Below are 20,598 nucleotides of genomic sequence, written 5' to 3' on the forward strand. Positions count from 1 at the left end.
CTATCTTTTCTGTCCTATTATCAGATACTACTGATGTAATTATAAACAGTATCTCCTCTGATCCAGCCATCTGTATTATGTAAATATTTATTACTAAAAAAAGTAAAAAAATTTTTTGGAGTTGTTATGAATTATTTACCCGAAAACCCCCATACAAAAACTTTTGAGAATCCCACAAAATACAGGGTGTATCAAAAATAATCATCCAATTAAAAAAAAAATCATAAGTACTATGTTATTTGAGATATGTGTGTGAATAACATACTATTAGAAAGAGCAAACTCTCGAGTTTTACATGGTTCCCCCAAGGTAGCAGCAGTGTGTACCCACTTCAGTTCTAGTATAACTGGTGCTGGGACAACACAGGCATTTTGTGTTCTATGTTTTGTGCATAGCACGTCAGTAATAACTGTTCAGCATGACTTTCATACTAGGTATGGCGTGGATCCTCCTCTGAACTACTTGACAAGTGTAAGCAAATATAGTCATACAAAGTTATTGGAAGGCAAGAGAGAACCAAGAGAAGAGACTGCTCTCAAGGAGACAGGATCCAAGGAAAGTGGAAGAATACCATGACCAGATAGAACAAATTGAGTCCTTAATCGACAACTCAAAAGTAGAGGAGGCAGCACTTTGAACTGGAGAAACTTTTAAAACAAGCAACTACCCTCAGAAGAGCTAAACCATGGTTCGATCAAGAGTGTTATCAGCAAAGAAAAGAAGTACTCCAAGCTTTACACCGACTAAAAACGGACACAGATAATTACTCACTACTACAAACATATGCTGAGAAAAGAATATCCTACAAAACACTAACAAGGGAGAAGAGAATGGCACACAGGGAAGAAGAGGGAAGAAGACTAGCTGAAGAAGCCAGGAGAGACCCATTCATTGCAGTTCGACCCCGAAAGCAGGCACAGTCACACTATAAGCATGGAAGAATGGACGAGACATTTCAAAGACATTCTCAACAAAGATGGTAGAGAAGGAGCACAGGTAGCAAGTCAAGAGCTCACACCGCAAGAGATGGCAGCCTGGTCCCCACTCACTCCGAATGAGATCCGAAACAACATTGAATCAACAAAAAGGAAGAAAGCAGCGGGACCGGACATGCTTTACAACGAATACCTTAAAGACACAGCCCATCTGCTAGCACCAACCTGGACAAAACTTTATAACAAATGCATTAAAACAGCAAAAATCCCAGGCCAGTGGAGAAAATCAATAGGACACAAGGACATAAAAGGACACAAACAAATACAGAGGAATAGCCTTGGAAAACAACCCTTTTAAAGTGTTCACAAAACTAATCACAGGAAGAATAAGACACATTTTGGAAGACCAACTCCCAGAATCTCAATTCGGGTTCAGGGAAAAAAGAGCCACTATCACAGCAGTGGAGCTGCTTTTAAAAGAACATATGGGAAACCATCGATAAGAAGCAAAAATAATATGCTGTATTCATAGACTTCACAAAGGCCTTCGACCTCCTCGATCGATCATTAGTAAAAAGGATCCTCCACGAAATCCTGGGAAGAGACAGCGTGTGGACGAGGATTATAAACTCCATAAATGAATGGAATGAGATAAAGATCTGACAACCTCGACTTGTCTGAACCAATAAGGCAAACAAACGGAGTACTCCAAGGAGACCCACTAAGCCCGCTCCTGTTCATGCTGGCAGCAAAGGACATTATGGAAATCGCTCATGACGAAGATGTCTAAGCATATGCCTACGCGGACGACATTGTGATAGGCTCAAAAAACTTAGAGAAACTACAGGAGACTATAGAAGACGTGGAAAAATGGTGCACAAAACAAGTTTGTAATCAACACCGATAAAACGGAAATGATGGTATTCAGACCAGGCGGGCAAATCCCAAAAACGACAAGAATTGCACTACAAGGAAAGCAAATATCTGTAACAAAAGATTACAAATATCTAGGGATAACACTCCAGCCGTCCGCAAAGTGCTTCACCAAACACACAACAGAGAAAGCGACACAGGCCATCAGAGCGATAAACGAAATAAGTTCCATCAGAACACTAAACCTAGACACAGCTATAGCACTCTTCAAATCAAAAATAATATCGATACTGGCTTATGGGATAGAAATCATATGGATACACCTAAATGAAAAGAACTTTTAAACATTGGAAAGAGTAAAAGCAACCTATATCAAAAGAGCATTAGGGGTAGCAAAAACCACAAGATCAAGATTAGTCTACCTTCTCGTCCAAGAATCTTTCCTCATCGAGGATTTAAGGACAATGTTCTTACTTCCCAACACATCAGCATCGGAGAACCTACTAAGATCACTACTCAAGAAAAGAAAGTACCAACGGAATTCTATGGATCTGGGGCCATGGTCGACCGCACTCGGACAGCAGCAAATTTTTAGATGAGACACGTACTAACAAGACTCGCAAGTACACGGATTCCACCATGAAATTTGTGCAAATACAACATACCACGAACCGTCAAACCTTTGCAAGTGTACACTATGTGGACAGTCTTGTGAGATATACCATATAGAAATATGCAACAAGAGGACCAGATCAATTAGAGACCTTGCAATAAATAGTTCAAATGATAATTGTTATAGTACCTGCACTGAATGTAATCTACTAAGAGTTATACAGACACTCAATGCATCCTAGTAATTCACCCTCAAATGATTGTAATGCTATGTATAACTATAATGGCTATTTTGCTGCAATAAATCGTTTATAAAATATTCTGAACTATTCGACAATTGTGAGTATACAGTACGAAAACAAAGCAAAAAATGATCATCTCTGCAGATGATGAGGAGCCATTCGGTACAAGCTCTAAGCAGGAATTGTCAGATTTTAAGTAAATTAGAAATAACTGATGAATGTTATGCTACGTCATTTTTAACGAAATGTTTTCTTTTCACACCAGGTGAACGCTGTTCCCAGGAAATAATGATTAATTAACTATTTGTATGGAGTTAGGGACTTATTTTGACATTTTAAATCTAAAATAAATGGGAGAGTCATTCCGTAGTCACGGCAACTCTGGTATATCTTGCGATAACTTGCAACGTGATTTCCACGATATGCACTGAACCGGTACGACAGTGTGTAACTCAATGCCCACATAAACTATGGTTCTAGCACAGGAGGTCACTGTAAAGGTTGAAATGAGCAACACACATTGCAACTCTGTAAATTTGTTGTGTACACGTGCAAACGGAACAAAAATGAGTCAAAATCAACTACTGTGCTTCAAAATAGTCCCTAGTGCATACACACAGCATTGCCAACGAAGGGGCCACCTGTCGCCGAAATGCTGTGACGACATTCGCCCTCTTTGCAAAGCACCTCCCAGGCAATTGTTTTCTCGGTGGTGGAAAGAGGTCGAAGCCGCAAAGATTGAAGTCTTGTCAGTAGGGTGGAGGGGGGGGGGGGGGGATTCATTTGGTAGCAAGGCCAGCCTCACACTGAATGTTCCAGGCCCTGGTACCAAACTATCCTCCTATGCGTTCTCTGTCTGTCAGCTGACTTCGGCAATGTTTTCCGCGGCCTTTCGAATGTATAAGGCGCATTCAAATGAATCCCGGTCACTAGTGTAAAGTAACGGTAATGATTTTATTAACTCAAAAATGTAGTTATACACAGTACACATATTCAAAAATAGTCGCCAAAACTGTTGGCACGTTTATCCTATTGCGAGCACTAGCCGGTCGATTCCATCCTTGAAGAAGCTTGTAGGCTCTGTTGGATCCACGCCTGGACCCCGTAACATGTTTCATTACGAATCGATGTCAGCGAATAGCTTGTTTTAAAGGTCCAAACATATGAAAGTCACAAGATGAAATGTCGGTACGGTACGGTGGATGCTCCACCGTTACCCGCAGAAACTGCTGCAATGCCGTCTTCACCGCATTTTCTGTGTGTGGGCGGGCATTATCGTGCAAGAGGATAACGTCATTGAACAATATGCCTCAGCGTTTCGACTTCGATGGCCCGTCTAAGGTTCTGCAAAGTGGCTTGATAACGCTGGGCATTGACGATTGTTCCCCGCTCTAGGAACTCGGCGACCAGTGGATCCAGTGACTCGCGCCCCTCAATGAATCGTTTGCGCCATTCCACAGCACTTGAGCGACTCAGACTGTACTCACCGTGCACAGCCTTCATTCGTCGATACATTTCACAGCCGCCAATTCCCTCCGCCTTCAAAAATCGAATCACTCCTCATTCTCGCTTACTCGCTTGGATGTTCGGTAGTGGACGACAACTTGTGTGCCCACCTTCTCTTCCGCGTGAAACCACACTGGCGCTATGAAACATCACATGGTGCGCACGTCAGTCTCTCTAGCAATAGATAGCGCCACCATACTCGCAATTACATGGTGCCACCTTACGTGTAAGGCAAAGGTAAACGCACTGACCAGGTTTCATTTGAATGAACCTGAAATTTACGGCGATTACGGGGATGCCACAAGCTCGCGCGATATACCATAGTTGCCACGACTTATTAAATGACCGTTGTATTTTTTTTCTGAAATCCATAAATTAAACAATCGTTTTGGTGATGTAAGTGGTATTTGATTTTTTACATTAAATGGATAAAAATTATACTTGTTTTTAATGACATTGTACAAGAAAATTAAGACAATAAGCCACAAAGTCACCTGACTCTTAGCCGCACGGTTTGAGGCGCATTGTCACTGTCTGTGCGCCTCCCCCCGTCGGAGGTTCGAGTCCTCCCTCGGGCATGGGTGTGTGTGTTGTTCTTAGCGTAAGTTAGTTTAAGTTAGATTAAGTAGTGTGTAAGCTTAGGGACCGATGACCTCAGCAGTTTGGTCTCATAAGACCTTACCACAAATTTCCACTTAACTCTTAAATCCTCAAGGCATTATCTACCACACCCTAAGGATCACGACCCTTCTGTATATTATGTCCGTATTAAAAAAAAAGTAAGGTTACATAAAAGAAATCGTAATTACAAAACAGTTGAGAACAATCTTGCTTTTCGTGTTATATTCTTTTAATGTCAACGTTAAGTAGCTCTTGCGAGCCAAAGTAGATGAACTGTTATTAATTATATAGTCTGCCCTCAGGTAAAGCTTGCAAGTAAAATCATTTTTATGCTACAGTTCTTTTAGTTGACAATCGTCGCTATCGACATGGTAATAATTATGTCTATACTATGGCGTAGTTAGAAAAATGACATCAGCAGCCATTATGTAGAAAGAGGGTGTAACAAGAGACGACGTTGAATTTGATTCTGACCTTCATCACACAGTAAGTCATATCACAATTGCTTGAGAAATCAGTTATCACAAGACAGAAGATTACGGAGCGGGAAAGAAAAAATACTGTAGTAAGGTGTTTTCCATTCAAGAAAACTATTTAAAAGTCAACAAATAGTTCAAATGGCTCTGAGCACTATTGGGCTTAATTTCTAAGGTCATCAGTCCCCTAGAACTTTGACCTACTTAAACCTAACTAACCTAAGGACGCCGCTCACATCAATGCCCGAGGCAGGATTCGAACCTGCGACCGTAGCGGTCGCACGGTTCCAGACTGTAGCGCCTAGAACCGCTCGGACACCTCGGCCGGCTAAAAGTCAACATTATGCAGTCTTAACAGGATCGGAACGAACTTTTTATGGCTACTTACAAGTCCTCATTTGTCTTCCAAAATATTAAAAATACTCCGTATCCCCAGGTATAGGCCACCCCTAAAAACTATCATATGGGCGCCTTTGTTACTGAGTATAATATTAATGCTCGATATTAAAGTCAAATTTCAAAGAGTTAACGGGAGCAAGGACGCAAATAAAATATGAGAAAATGTAATATAATATATACCCCAAATGTTCAAACTTGGGAAGTTTATAAAGAAATGTTAGTTAGGCAATCGATAAAACCGTAGCGTGAGAGAAACTCAAAAATTATCCGAGGCAAGAGCTTCAGTAATTTTTTTAACTGTAATAACTAGAATGTAGGTAGGTAGAATGTCTTGTAGGGCGTCTTTTAGCATGGGTCTTTTAACTTATCGAGCATAGCAAAGTCAATATAGTGTGGTATTCGCCAAAATAGCTGAGTGGGGCGTCGACAGGTGAATATGCGGCAATGCCGATAGGGCGTCGATTTTCTCCATGCTCGTAACTTCATAAAAAAAGGGGTTTACATTTAAGTAAGATCTTGTCTTTAATTCTAGATGGCGGAAACAAGATAAAAGAAAACCAGAGAGGGCTAAATGGTCTGAAGAAACTGTAAAAAAAGGCAATCATTTTTTTGAAGTCGGGTAGATCACTGAACAACGTATCCAAGAATTACAGTTTACGCTCGACATTCAAACGGCCATAACAGACTAGTAGGGGAAACCGCATCTGATTGCATTCTTTTGCAGAAATTGTGTAATTTTAGGTGGGACATACTTGATTGTGAGGGGTTACAGTAAGACGAGAAAGAGTTGAAGTAGTCCACAAGTTGCTTGAAGAGGATAATAATCAAGTTCCAGAGGTTTCTAAAGACGAAGTGTACACAGATTGTGTGCCGAAGTTAAAGTTCGGCAGGAAGATTCAGAAACAGAGAAGGGCGACAATGAAGATGACGAGGAAATACTTATTTAGAACGTTTATTACTTTACCAGAAGGAACAGCGAGACAAGATGAAATAAAGTTCCATTATCACAAAGTACGTTTCTGGGCCAACAATATGATTCGAAAGTTAACTGGACCTGCAAGTGCAGCGAAAACGCCTTTGGAATTGCCTCATAGGTGAATTTTGCCCTTATAGTTCAGTTACAAATAAGTACCAGCGTGAGAGAACCGTGCCTTAGATTCGATCCTGTGATCAGTTATAAAAAGAGACAATTAGACAACAGCGATGCGGGAAATATATGTGTATTTGTACGGAACTGTCAGAAGTTATATGCTGTCGGAGAAAATTTGTATTAGATTAGCAACTGGCAGGATTCCGTAGAAGGTGTAATTATCGCCACTGTCTGCTCTGCAGACCAAACAAATGTAGCAGCTCCTGTAGATTCCCAGGTGTTTTATTTGTGTAGCTTGGAAATATAGGCTGTATTAAAACCAAGAAGGATTATACCACGTAAGCAACAAATCTTCGTATATTGTTCCGTGACTGTGTGAAACTGTTTATCAGTCAGGTCGATGTGTTACAGCAGACTACCAGTTTACCAGTACCGGCTTAATGGAAGAGTGAGGAAGAAAAATCTTTCTTTCGTGATGAAAGAAAAATAAGCATCGGTCCACAAATCACTTTTTGTCTTCAAGTAAGGTCGTACTGTAGTTTTCTATGTTACTAAAAAAAAGGGAAGTTTGTGATCCGGACATCAATCGTGCATGAAAATATTCCAGTACATGCTGACACAAGAGACAAATAGAAGCTATTTAGATTTTATAATGGCATCGAAGGTGTAGTCTACACTACGGAGTAGCTGACTGCTTCATACTATGTTCCAAGAAATGTGCGACGTTGGCCCATATTATCTTTTTGCAATGTATTTCGAAAAAAATAAAAACTGTATCCGAAGAAAATGGTTCCTGAAACAATTATATCACGCAGCAGTTTGGATACATCACTAATTCATATGAAGCTCAACACAGGCTGAAATGCTCATAGAACAATGACCGAAGAAGATGCGATAGAGGAAAGCAAACACAAATTAAAAAAAAAAATGGAATTGGGGTCGAGAGGTAAAGGAGTATTTTCTGTACATTAAAGAAAAGATTGACTCAATATTGTTGCAAAGGACGTTGCCGTACGTCCCGATTAATGGGGAATCATCCGGTATGTTAGCGGCAAGAAACAATCAATGGCTTCTCTGCGCGATAGCAATGGAGATACTATCGAAGACAGTGCTGCCAAAGCAGAGTTACTAAACACAGCCTTCCGAAATGCCTTCACAAAAGAAGACGAAGTAAATATTCCAGAACTCTAATCGAGAACAGCTGCCAACATGAGTAACGTACAAGTAAATATCCTCTGATTAGTGAAGCAACTTAAATCACTTAATAAAAGCAAGTCTTCTGGTCCAGACTGTATACCAATTAGGTTCCTTTCGGAGTATGCTGATGAAGTAGCCCCATACTTAACAATCATATACAACCGTTCGCTCGCCGAAAGATCCGTACACAAAGACAGGAAAGTTGCACAGGTCACACCAATAATCAAGAAAGGTAGTAGGAGAAATTCACTAAATTACAGGCCCATATTGTTAACGTCGTTATGCAGCAGGATTCTAGAACATGTGTGTTCGAACATTATGAATTACCTCGAAGAAAACGGTCTATTGACACACAGTCAACATGAGTTAAGAAGGCATCGTTCCTGTGAAACACAACTAGCTCTTTATTCACATGAAGTGTTGAGTGCTATTGACAAGGGATTCCAGATCGATTCGGTATTTCCGGATTTCCGGAAGGCTTTTGACACTGTACCACACAAGCTTGTAGTGAAATTGCGTGCTTATGGAGTATCGTCTCAGTTATGTGACTGGATTTGTTATTTCCTGTCAGAGAGGTCACAGTAATTGACGGAAAGTCATCGAGTAAAACAGAAGTGATTTGTCGCGTTCCCCAAGGTAGTGTTATAAGCCCTTTGCTGTTCCTTATCTATATAAACGATTTTGGAGACAATCTGAGCAGCCGTCTTCGGTTGTTTGCAGATGACGCTGTCGTTTATCGACTAATAAAATCACCAGGAGATCAAAACAAACTGCAAAACGATTTAGAAAATATATCTGACTGGTGCTAAAAGTGGCAATTTGCCCTAAATAACGACAAGTGTGAGGTGGTGGTGGTGGTTAGTGTTTAACGTCCCGTCGACAACGAGGTCATTAGAGACGGAGCGCAAGCTCGGGTTTGGGAAGGACTGGGAAGGAAATCGGCTGTGCCCTTTCAAAGGAACCATCCCGGCATTTGCCTGAAACGATTTAGGGAAATCACGGAAAACCTAAATCAGGATGGCTGGAGACGGGATTGAACCGTCGTCCTCCCGAATGCGAGTCCAGTGTGCTAACCACTGCACCACCTCGCTCGGTAAAAGTGGGAGGTCATTCACGTGAGTGCTAAAAGGAATTCGTTAAATTTTGGTTACACGACAAATCAGTCTAATCTGAAAGCCGCATATTCAACTAAATACCTAGGTATTACAATTATGAACAACTTAAATTGGAAGGAACAGACAGAAAATGTTGTGGGAAAGGCTAACCAAAGACTGCGTTTTATTGGCAGGACACTTAGAAAATGTAACACACCTACTAAGGAGACTGCCTACACTACGCTTGTCCGTCCTCTTTTAGAATACTGCTCCGCAGTGTGGGATCCTTACCAGGTAGGACTGATGGAGTACATCGAAAAAGTTCAAAGAAAGGCAGCACGTTTTGTATTATCGTGAAATATGAGAGAGAGTGTCACAGAAATGATACAGGATTTGGGCTGGGAATCATTAAAAGAAAGGCGTTTTTCGCTGCGACGGAATCTTTTCACGAAATTCCAATCACCAACCTTCTCCTCCGAATGAGAAAATATTTTGTTGACACCGACGTACATAGGGAGGAACGATCACCACGAAAAAACAAGGGAAATCAGATCTGGACTACCCATTATAAATAGAAATAGTCGGTAGTAGGTTGGGTATTTCCAATCGTTTATTAATAATCTATAGGGCCTAGTCACTTTTTTCGAGATCAACCTTAAACCTGCTTAAGCTAAAATAAATCAGCAAACAACCTTACACTGAGATGTACAGGGTGATTTTTTCCACCGTGTCTAAAGTCGAGGGATTAGCTATGAGAGAGTATGAACGAAAAAGGTTAATGAACTTATGTCCGGAAATGCACGGTTTCCATGCTAGAGACCATTTATTCAAACAATGGAAAATCCAGGATGGAATGTAACAATATTATGAAAAGTTGCTACTCACCATATAGCTGAGTCTCAGATAGGCACAACAAAAAGACTGTCACAAATAATGTTTCGGCTAACGAGGCCTTCGTCAACAATAGATGACAGATACACACACACAAACACACACACACACACACACACACACACACACACACACACACACACACACAATCACTGCAGTGTGTAAGTCTTTTTCTTGTGCCTATCTGCGACTCAGCATCTCCACTGTATGGTGAATAGCAACTTTCCTTTTGATAACATTAGGCCATTTATTCAGTCATACACTGTTACAGAGACTGCGATCTAATGCGTGCTATACCATGCAGCCACAGTTACAGTATGTGTTGAAAATGGTGTACATGTGCCACAACGCATGCGGATACGCGCCCGTAGCATATTTGCCTCACACGTTCACATCCTCCAGCCTGTATCCGGACAGTGTCAAAGGCAGCATGAATATGCTGCTCCAGTGTCTCCACATCTGGAATGGGCTCTGCATACACAATACATCTGAGACGGCCCCATAACCAGAAATCGCACGGGTTAAGGTCTGGTGAACGAGCAGGCCATATAACTGGACCCCCTCGTCCGATCCACCGATCAGGGACAACCCGATTGAGATGCCTCCGGACGCATGGGATGGGCTGGAGCACTTTCATTTAGCAGCCACATAACCCTTCGAATCATCAATGGCACTTCTTCCAGCAGGGGAGGCAAAGTCACTGACATGAAACGCCGATAGTTCCTGCCTGTTAGACGACGTGGAAGGAAGTCTGGACCCAAAATACGGTCGCCAATTATACCGGCCCACATATTCCGGCTGCTTCGACGCTGATGATGGGGGTTCTGTCCCCACAGGTAACTGTTATGAAAGTTGAAAATACCACTCCGCGTAATGGTGGCCTCATCTCTGATAGCATGGATGACACAAATCCCGGAATCGTGGTTGGCTGGAGAAGAAAGTAGTCACAAAACTGCTCCCGATGGTGAAAGTCTGTCGCTAGTAAGCCCTGCATAGCTGTAAGTGATAAAGGTAGTAACAATTATTATAAAGAATTTTCCACACGGTCGTTTGGCGTACCCTGTACTGGCAGGCTAACTGCCTGGTACTGACACTGTAGTTACCTTCCACAGTGTTAATCACATTTTTCTCTAAGTCTGGTGTTCGAACATTTCGGGTACGCCCTTCATGATTTTCTCATAGAAATGGCGAAACACTGTTGCAGACATTGATTGCTGTGGTTGTTTCCGGCGGGGATAGGTCTCCTGCCCTCTGCCCGTTGTCATTTGCCTTTCACAGCGGTTCTAGGCGCTACAGTCTGGACCGCGTGGCCACTACGGCCGCAGGTTCGAATCCTGCATTGGGCATGGATGTGTGTGATGTCCTTAGGTTAGTTAGGTTTAAGTAGTTCTAAGTTCTAGGGGACTGATGACCACAGCAGTTAAGTCCCATAGTGCTCAGAGCCATTTGAACCATTTGCCTTTCCGTAGATAAACACCATGTCAGTAAGCTCTCAATTCGAATACGGAACCATTGTGTACAACGCTGTATCGCATCCACTACAAGGTGAGTCAGCAAGAGAAGTGAATCGGACACAACATTACCAATTACTATGGCAGGAGAGGGCGCTAGGGCATGACGAATGAGGAACAATACCACTCTTTAGGAGGAAACCATGCATAATGTTAACTGTGGCTGCACCGAACGGCACGTATTAGACCGCAGTCTCTGGTTGAATAAATGGTCTCTAGCGTGGAATCCGTGCATTTCCGGACATAAGTTCATTAGACCTTTTTGTTTCGTATCCTCTCTTCGATCGGGCCCTAGACTTTGTGCACACTGGAAAAAATGACCCTGTGTATCATAGCAACTAAACGTTCAGTCTTTTTAAGTGCTGTCTTCTTCCTGAAATGATCTTACGTCTTAACAAAGCAAAAATTCTTCGTTAAACAAAATAAACGGTTATCTATTTCTCTGGATCGGAAAACGTAGAGATATTCAAAAACTTTCGTGATTTCAATTAGACTCAGAAAGGAACGACAATCTCTAGTATTAAATATTTCTGATCTGAACCCACTTTATCAACAAAGCTATTTTTCTTAGTAACCATTTTGCGGAGCATTACTTCACCGCTACAAAGCCCAACAAAAGCCTGACAGGTCGGACTCGCATATATTTGTCCGGGCAGTCCTATTTGCGGACCTGCATTTTAGAACTTTTTTTTTCTCAAATGGAATGTACTTTCACCCATGTCAGTTTTCGCCACTAACCCTTGCAATACCAGAGGGGAGAGGGAAGTACTTCATGCACAATCACTTAGTTTTTAAAATTTTGAAAAAAATTATTCTTTGTAATCAGTTTTTCTACCAGGTTCTATCAATGTTGCAATTTTTCAGTGAAACTTAACCCAGAAATGAAATGAGAGTTTATCGAAGGTGAATGTCTGCAGTTGTTAGGTAGTATGAGAAAAGCATATTTGTGCCTTCAGCTGTACAACTGTATGTTTAGTCTCTGCCGGTTTCGATTATTAACAGTCATCTTCACAGGAGCAAAACATACAATTTCGTCATATATGAACCAACCGAATATAGAACACTTATAACTGTCATAATAGTCCGTCTTAACACAGTCCATATAAACGTGCTGTGCCTTGGTACCATTACAGTAGTGCAGTTGTAGTTATCACCCAGTCTGAAGAGTCTGTTACGACAGTTATATGTTCTACATTTGGAGGCTCATCTACGACGAAAATGTATATTTGATACATCGTTTTATACGGTGTTTCTCCTTTGAAGATGACTGTAATAATCGAAACCTACAGAGAATAAATATACAGTTGTACAGCTGATGGCACAAATACGCCTTTTTTCAAGCGAAAAATATGTCTCAGGAGTAGGTAACACTTTCCGCAATATTTTCAGGTTCAAGACCTTACTTACAAATTACTGTCTCTTTAGAAATTACGCTGTAGACAATTTTCAACAACAGTTGACTAAACCTGCATTTTTAAAAAAAATTGTGTTTGTAATAAATTACCCGCTGCTTTGTTAATATAAACCAATAACAATTAACGAAATTGGTTTTTTTGTTTTTTTAACTTCTTTTAGAGTTGGCACCCCCCACCCCGCACCCCCGGCTTGGTAAGGCGCGTTATTAAAAATGCGTTCGTATAGCTAGGGTGATTATGACACATGAGGTCTTACTTCTGAGTCCTCTACAGACTTGGCGCCCAATGGCTAGCCACATCACGACTCACTTGTGATCCTTCGTTCCCTTTAGTGGTAAACCAAATAGAAATTTTACAACAGACGTCAATAAATCTCCAACAGTTCTCTTCATTCACTCATGAAATACATTTCTAACGTGAACAGACAAACAAATGCTATAGGTATTTATTGCTTTCTTGTACATTTTGCGGCGAATAACTTGTGACCGGCCAAAAACTATATAGAAAACTTTGAGTTACAGTTTCATTGTATATGAGATGGTCAGCTTACCAGGGCACCATACCTCCAAACTCCGCCCTGATGTCAGCTCTCCTGTAGGCTGCCGTCTGGCGTAGAGCCTCGTCGTGGAATTTTGACGGCATTTTGTTTGAAAACTGAGGTCATTTCACAAATAATTTAGATCATTTTGCCAAAATATTAAGAGCAACGATCGCGCTCGCAGTCGTTGGCTGTTTTGCCTGTTATTCAATTTTTTGCCCGTTATTCAATTTTTTCCTCACAGAGTAAATGATAATAGCAGCAGTATAATCATTGGAATCATATTGTTAAGAACATATTCAAAATACCGTTGCAGCTGTTCGTATAGGCAGAATTGTACTACCGATTAACTTTTCAGTATCCAAAACGAATATTGACCAACATACAGTTCATAGTCAACACTTGATGTTGACGATTCTATTAAAGATCTAAGTTAAGCCACAAGGGAGCGTCAGAGGCTACATTTTTATTCAGTTACTTAGAAGCTTTCGAGACAAGATAGATACGTAACTATTCATAAAACCAAACTGTTAAGTTATAAAGATTCTCAGTAAGCAGTGCAGTGCTGTGCTATTTTACTTCAGACCGTAAAGCATAAGGTAATTCCACTAATAAAACTGCCACTCACTGTCAGACTTAAATCTATAATAAAGGGCCCTTCATACGATCTGTCGCCTGGTCGAGCAATCTGTTCGCAGATCACAGTCATATTCATCGCAGCGATCGGTCGCTCGGAATTAGCAGACAGTGTATCCGGCCCTCTACCTGAACGGTCGCCGGCATCGTGTTCGGTCAAAGGGTTAGCTGCCCTGTTCGGTCAGAGGGTTAGCTGCCCTGTGTTAAAAAAAAAAAAAATAGTGAGAGGATCAACAATGAACATGGGCGGGCGTTCTGGAACGTCCGCCCGAACAAATGCGTCGAACAAAGACGAACAAAAAAATGAGATCATAAAAAAGTTAGTGCGTCTGACTGCCATGCAACGGGCCTGGGTTCGTTTCCCGGGCTGGTCGAAGATTTTCTCCACTCGGTGACAGAGTTGTGCTGTCCTCATCGTTTCATTATCATCGACTCGCAAAAACAATGTGGCGTAATTGAAAATACGTGTAGCTCGGCGTGCGAACTTCCCTGGATGGGGAATTCTGGCCATCAATGCCATACGTTTTTTTTTTTTTTTTTTTTTTTTTTTTTTTTTTGTCCACCGTGCAATCTCGAGAATCGTATGCGACTTGTGACACTATGGATACCTGGCTGTGATTCGTTAGTCTAGTTAGTAAACGTGTCTGTGAAGTTCTGTTTCTTTTCGCATTGCCAACGAAGAACTTCACAAAAGAATTTATAATTGTTCAGGGAGCACGAACCACTCTGAGAAGTGAAGTTGAGACCGGATTTGGCGTTTATATAAGGATTAAAAACCACTGACACTCTCAAAGTTGCAATGAGCAGCAAGCTGAAGCTTCTGGTGTGAACGTAGAATTCATGGGAAGTTCACACTAGTAATCACGGATACTGAGTAGGGATGGGAAAAACCGACAGGTTAAAAGCGATTGCGATTCCGGTATTTTAATTCTGAATAACCGGTATTTTTCGGTATTTGTTTGGGCTCTGTGATAACAGGTGTTTTTTTTCTTATTTGCTAATAACAGAGTAAAAAACCTAAGTATCAATTAGCCATGGGGCACTACTAAAATTTTTCGTTTTTAAATAATTTTTATGTGATAAAAGCTGCATTGGTTTGAAATATTGTGTTGTTATAGAAAATGGGAAAAGCTATGAGTGCTGCTTTAATAATAATGCTGACAGAAATGAGCCAAAAACACATGGCACTGAATTGGTACAGCATAGAAAATGGGAAAAGCTATCAGTGCTGCTTTAATAATAATGCTGACAGAAACGAGCCAAAAACACATGGCACTGAATTGGTACAGCATTGCTGAGACAATACGTAATGTTCCTGTTGCCACGTGTCGTGGCTTCAGGAACGCATGTAAGTGCAGGGTACAAGACCAGCCGACACGTGATCTATACGGGCAGTTTCTGGCTGTCGTTGGACATCGTTGTATTGCAGAACGGCATCAACTGTAGTCTGAAAATATTTTTACGAAGCAACTAAGCAATGAAATGCAGCGCTTCATTTGCTTTAAAATATTAAAGATTTGTTTGCAGTTTGTGCCCTTTTGTTAAGAAGAGAAGGAAATTGTGGCAACAGTAACAAATTAAAAACCTTATAAGTTATTCATGTATACAATAAAAATAGAAAATAGCTGATCTGCCGCCTGTGACTACATAATGTGCCTTTATCTGCTTGTAGCCTATGAAAACGGACAAATTAACACGAAAAATAGGATTCTTCAGCCTCTGTTCTCACCTTTTAGCACTGACTAGTCGTAATGCTCAAATAGTAGTGTTATCCTCGATTACAACATGATTTTTGAGCGGAGGTTCGAAAAATTAGACTCAGTAGGAAAACACTGGTGATTTTTTGTAACATTTAGCTAGTTAACACTTTTCGACAAAAGTAGCGAACGGTTGACGGACTAAGTTTTCTTTTATTTGCTTATTTAATTTAATATTTTGACTATGTATCTTGAAACTGCCTAAATTTTTCAATCTTTGTTCGATTTCTACGTTTATCACAGGAAACAATACGAATAAGAAACCGAAAATCGATTATTTCAGAAACCGGTTATTTTGAAGTGTTTTAAGAATCAGGTTAAAATGGCTTGGGAAAAATCCGATGCAGTTTGTTTAGCGATAACCGCCATCCCTACTACTGGGTCCATCCGGTGATTTTGAGTTACTTATGAAGCAGCAACACACATTATTTAAATTTTCAACTTCTAAACAGAATGACCTAGCATTAACATTAAGTGATCAGTTTAATTGAAGAGTTTAGTGCAAACCTATTATACAGCTGTATTGAAGTCCCCTGTAATTTCATATAGTCTTAATACAGCTATATTGAAATCCCTTGTTATTTCATATAGTCTTACTCTCCCTCAAGCAATCAGTACAATAAGTGACGGAAATCAGTGGCGCTGCCAATGATAACAATTTTGTATACACATCGGGAAACTATAAGACTGACGAATCAAAACGAGAAACTATAAGACCAATGAATGACAAGGAACTGAATACTAATGAATGAAACCTAGTTGTATTAGCATTCTAGAAAGAGTCACACAACTATCTTTGCTTCAATGAAAAAGTAGTGTATTCTGTAAATTAGGTTACACTTCCCAAGAAAAGCGTATGAACTAAAGTTTAATAAACTGCTATTTCTATTTCTTTATTGATTTTTTGAAAGTATTAATGGACGTACGGAGATAAACTGACACTCTGCCAAACATAGTTCAATTTCTATACCAGAACTTCCCGACACAGTGGCTTTCGCAGTGCTGGTTGGAATTGCTTTGTATATCCTTCGTGCGTGGCGGGCTCGGAGAGAGCGAACGTTTGCAGGCGTTATCGCTGGCGATATCCTAAGCCCTCGTGTGGAACCTTTTAGTCAGTATCGTCCTAACTTTATGAAAAGTGGCAACTTTAAGCAAGCGTCTCTTCGAGATAATGCGCGAACTAGTTTCGAATCGTCACAGATACGCCACCTATTTCGAAAAATATTTTGTGGAAAAAATGCAAAATCTGTAATTTGCAGTGTGACTTTAATTGGCGCATGGCGTACCGGTTATGTCGCGATTTGAGAGGCAATAGGTCGGCACCTAGCAGCACAGCTAAAACTGCTGTTGAGTAAAACCAGCAGCAATTACTTTCGCAAATCAAGATTTTCAAACACACAAAACGAACAGCAATGATTTCCTATCATCATTATCACACACTTTTGCTGCTTCTATCGGAATATGTTGAAACTTCCGAAGCGGTGGGTAGGTTAGTTTTTTTAATTTACTTACACAATCCGATGTATACGATGTTATTTTTGAATTTGCCGCCGAGGTAACGCCATGGTGACGTCTATAACGCAAAATTGGTTCTGCCGTGTTGTATAATACTACCGTTGCCAACCGCTATCCCGTATTTCGCATATTTTTCCCAAAAAATCATTTTTAGCCCACAATACAGCAAGTTCTATGAATTATGATTGTAGATAATAACTTGTCTACATTTCAGTATCATACATATCATGTCTTGTAATCGGTTGCGGACGTCTTCCGATCTTTTGACCGAAAACTTGAGGAGAGAGAGGGTAGAATGTCACTGCACTTCATATTAGTCACACATAAATGAACCTAGCCACTGAAAGCATGATTCGAATACAGATAAATTAATGGAGCTCAAATTAGCTAAACAACAAAAAATAAGCTACGGTACAGTTTGGTAAAATGTTTTCTTACCCGGGCATGTTTAACGGCTGTTAGTTCTGAGAAGGTCCAACAAAAAATTTAGATTAGCTTATCCGAAAAAGAGTGTAATGCAGCGTCGCTTGATGCAGACTGCTGATTCCATGTGCTATACAGAATTTAGATATCAAAGACAAAACGTATCGTGCTTACGCAACAAAGCACTTAGCCGTTGGTAAACTAAGCAGTGATGGCCTAATACACTAGATTTAGAGACAGACGCATTTAACTGATTGTGGGACAGGAGGGTATGCAGGATCTGAGTCGGTTACGAAAGCGTGGGGGGTTAGTTTCGCCGTGAAATGAGGTTTCACGAAAAAAGCATACTGAATTAAAATGTCTGCCTCGTTTTGACGAGGCAGTGTGCGAGTCTGTTTGCGATTATGTCCTAGGGTTGGGCGCGGGGGCCGGGTAACTTCGCCTGCCCTCGCTTTATACGCATTTTTGTGAAATTCTTCGAGATGTCTGAGGGAGTGTTCATCGCTTAATTTCTTGAAGCTAATCCAATATTGCTTCATTTATTACAGCCGAAGTATTCAAAACCTCTCACAGAATAAAATCTTAAAAACACAATCGTATTGTGAATGGTAATATCCAGATGATATCCCAGAATGCAGCCAATGCAAATACTGTAGTTTTGGTTGACTGTGAGAGTGCCTCCCAGTTCAATGGGGGACAGTAGCTTGTAGGCATCTCAGTTGGTGCCGAAGCTACAGCGTGAAACACGAACATTCAGATGCAGATCCATAATTGGTTACTGGGGGACTCGCAACATCTTTACTTCTTACTACCCCTTACTTTGCTGTGCTCATTACTTTTAACGTATTTATGTCATGGATTTTAGTAATAATAACAGTGAACTGCACTTACCAAAAAAAAAAAAAAAAAAAAAAAACACAAGCAGCCAGAGTGTAAGAGGAAACAAAATGAAACTTAACTTGTTGAGGTGATATACGACATTACCCCTCATTAAAAATCGAATCAAATTTACAAAGGATTTGACAGTATGAACCCATTTATCAGTATGACATTGCACCCACTCTAGCATAGATTCATGCACTGATAAAGTCCCTGTGCCATTTCCTGAGGCAAGGTGGCCCACAACTATTGTAAATGGTCCATGATACCTTCGATATTGGCTCTGGAACAGAGTTGACGTCTGAGCTAGTTCCACACATGTTCTATCCAGAACAGATCTGTGGATCTTGCTGGCCACAGTAGTAGTTCAACATCACACAGACAATTCGTAGAAACAGGTGGCATGTGTAGATGAGGACTGTCCCGTTGAAAAATGGCAGTGTGGTGCTGCCGCACGAGAAGTAACATCTGAGGATGTGGGATATCTGTGACTTTCCGCTGTGTCATCAGAATTCTCTCAAACACTACCAGTAGTGTCATTAAGTCATAGCTGACAGTTTCAACTTCACGACGCCTGGAGTCAATGCTTCTTCCTACTCCAAAAGCAGCTGTTTGGATTGTGGTGTCAAAGGCAGCCTACATGTGGGACAGTAATTGCCTAATCTGGCTGTTTTTAGTCTCTGAGCAATGATATGGGCTGACCTAGACTGTAGCAGCTACTCTTTTACTTGTTCTAGGATGACAGGTGCTAATGTGAAGTTATTATGATGTGTTTTGCCCAAAATACTGTGACTCTCTCTTGTGGTTGTCTGTTACTTGCTCTCAGGCATAGATGCTAATGTGAAGGGTTTTGTCCAAAATAATACGATTCTCTGTTGTGGTGGTCACATGTGATCAGTCATAACTTTGATGACAAATATGCCAGTTCTCACTTTCCCTTGTAGTCAATCATCGGACCACTGTTGTATAACCTGAATGCCCCACAAATGTTGCATGATTCAGCCAGCTGGCCAAGTGAAGAACCACAATGAGGCCCCAGTCCAAACCATTGTCAGGCACTGATAACACTTTCTCATATGAGTAAGTGGTGTTTCCAAGTCCTTCACAATCATCACGCAATGTATGGCTCTGTTCAAGCCTTTTACATACCATACCAGGCCTGGTAACAAGTCTAAACATGAACAATAATAACGCAATGAGGTGGCTGTTCCATCTGTTACCAATAGTTGTGCTCTGTTCATTTGTGAACCCACTGGTAAAGTATATGGATATGAAGCTGTGTTGATACCCAACCATATCTTCTGTGTGCTTCACCTTTTTTTAATCAGTAATTGTATCTATTATTTGGCAGACTACCCATGTTGTTGTTGTTGTTGTTGTTGTCTTCAATCCTGAGACTGGATTGATGCAGCTCTCCATGCTACTCTATCCTGTGCAAGCTTCTTCATCTCCCAGTACTTACTGCAACCTACATCCTTCTGAATCTGCTTAGTGTACTCATCCCTTGGTCTCCCTCTACGATTTTTACCCTCCACACTGCCCTCCAATGCCAAATTTGTGATCCCTTGATGCCTCAGAACATGTCCTACTAACCGATCCCTTCTTCTTGTCAAGTTGTGCCACAAACTCCTCTTCTCCCCAGTTCTATTCAATACCTCCTCATTAGTTACGTGATCTACCCATCTAATCTTCAGCATTCTTCTGTAGCACCACATTTCGAAAGCTTCTATTCTCTTCTTGTCCAAACTATTTATGGTCCATGTTTCACTTCCATACATGGCACACTCCATACAAATACTTTCAGGAACAACTTTCTGACACTTAAATCTATACTCAATGTTAACAAATTTGTCTTCTTCAGAAACGCTTTCCTTGCCATTGCCAGTCTACACTTTATATCCTCTCTACTTCGACCATCATCAGTTATTTTGCTCCCCAAATAGCTAAACTCCTTTACTACTTTAAGTGTCTCATATCCTAGTCTAATT

At 40.8% G+C, this 20,598-nt stretch overlaps 1 long non-coding RNA gene and 1 other non-coding gene across 2 annotated transcripts in view; both read right to left on the minus strand.

The window, feature by feature from the left end:
- The window catches only part of LOC126266921 (uncharacterized), a 40,137-nt gene extending 22,265 nt beyond the window's left edge, over positions 1 to 17,872 (minus strand). The window contains exon 1 of the long non-coding RNA XR_007548945.1: positions 17,747 to 17,872. This is a non-coding gene — a long non-coding RNA (uncharacterized LOC126266921). The remainder of the gene's footprint in view (positions 1 to 17,746) is intronic.
- Trnaa-cgc (transfer RNA alanine (anticodon CGC)) lies at positions 8,970 to 9,042 on the minus strand. Its single transcript has one exon. It is a non-coding gene; the product is annotated as a tRNA-Ala (tRNA).
- Positions 17,873 to 20,598: the final 2,726 nt, after the last annotated feature.

This window comes from Schistocerca gregaria, chromosome 4 (assembly GCF_023897955.1).
Source record: "Schistocerca gregaria isolate iqSchGreg1 chromosome 4, iqSchGreg1.2, whole genome shotgun sequence".
NCBI classification, from domain to species: domain Eukaryota; kingdom Metazoa; phylum Arthropoda; class Insecta; order Orthoptera; family Acrididae; genus Schistocerca; species Schistocerca gregaria.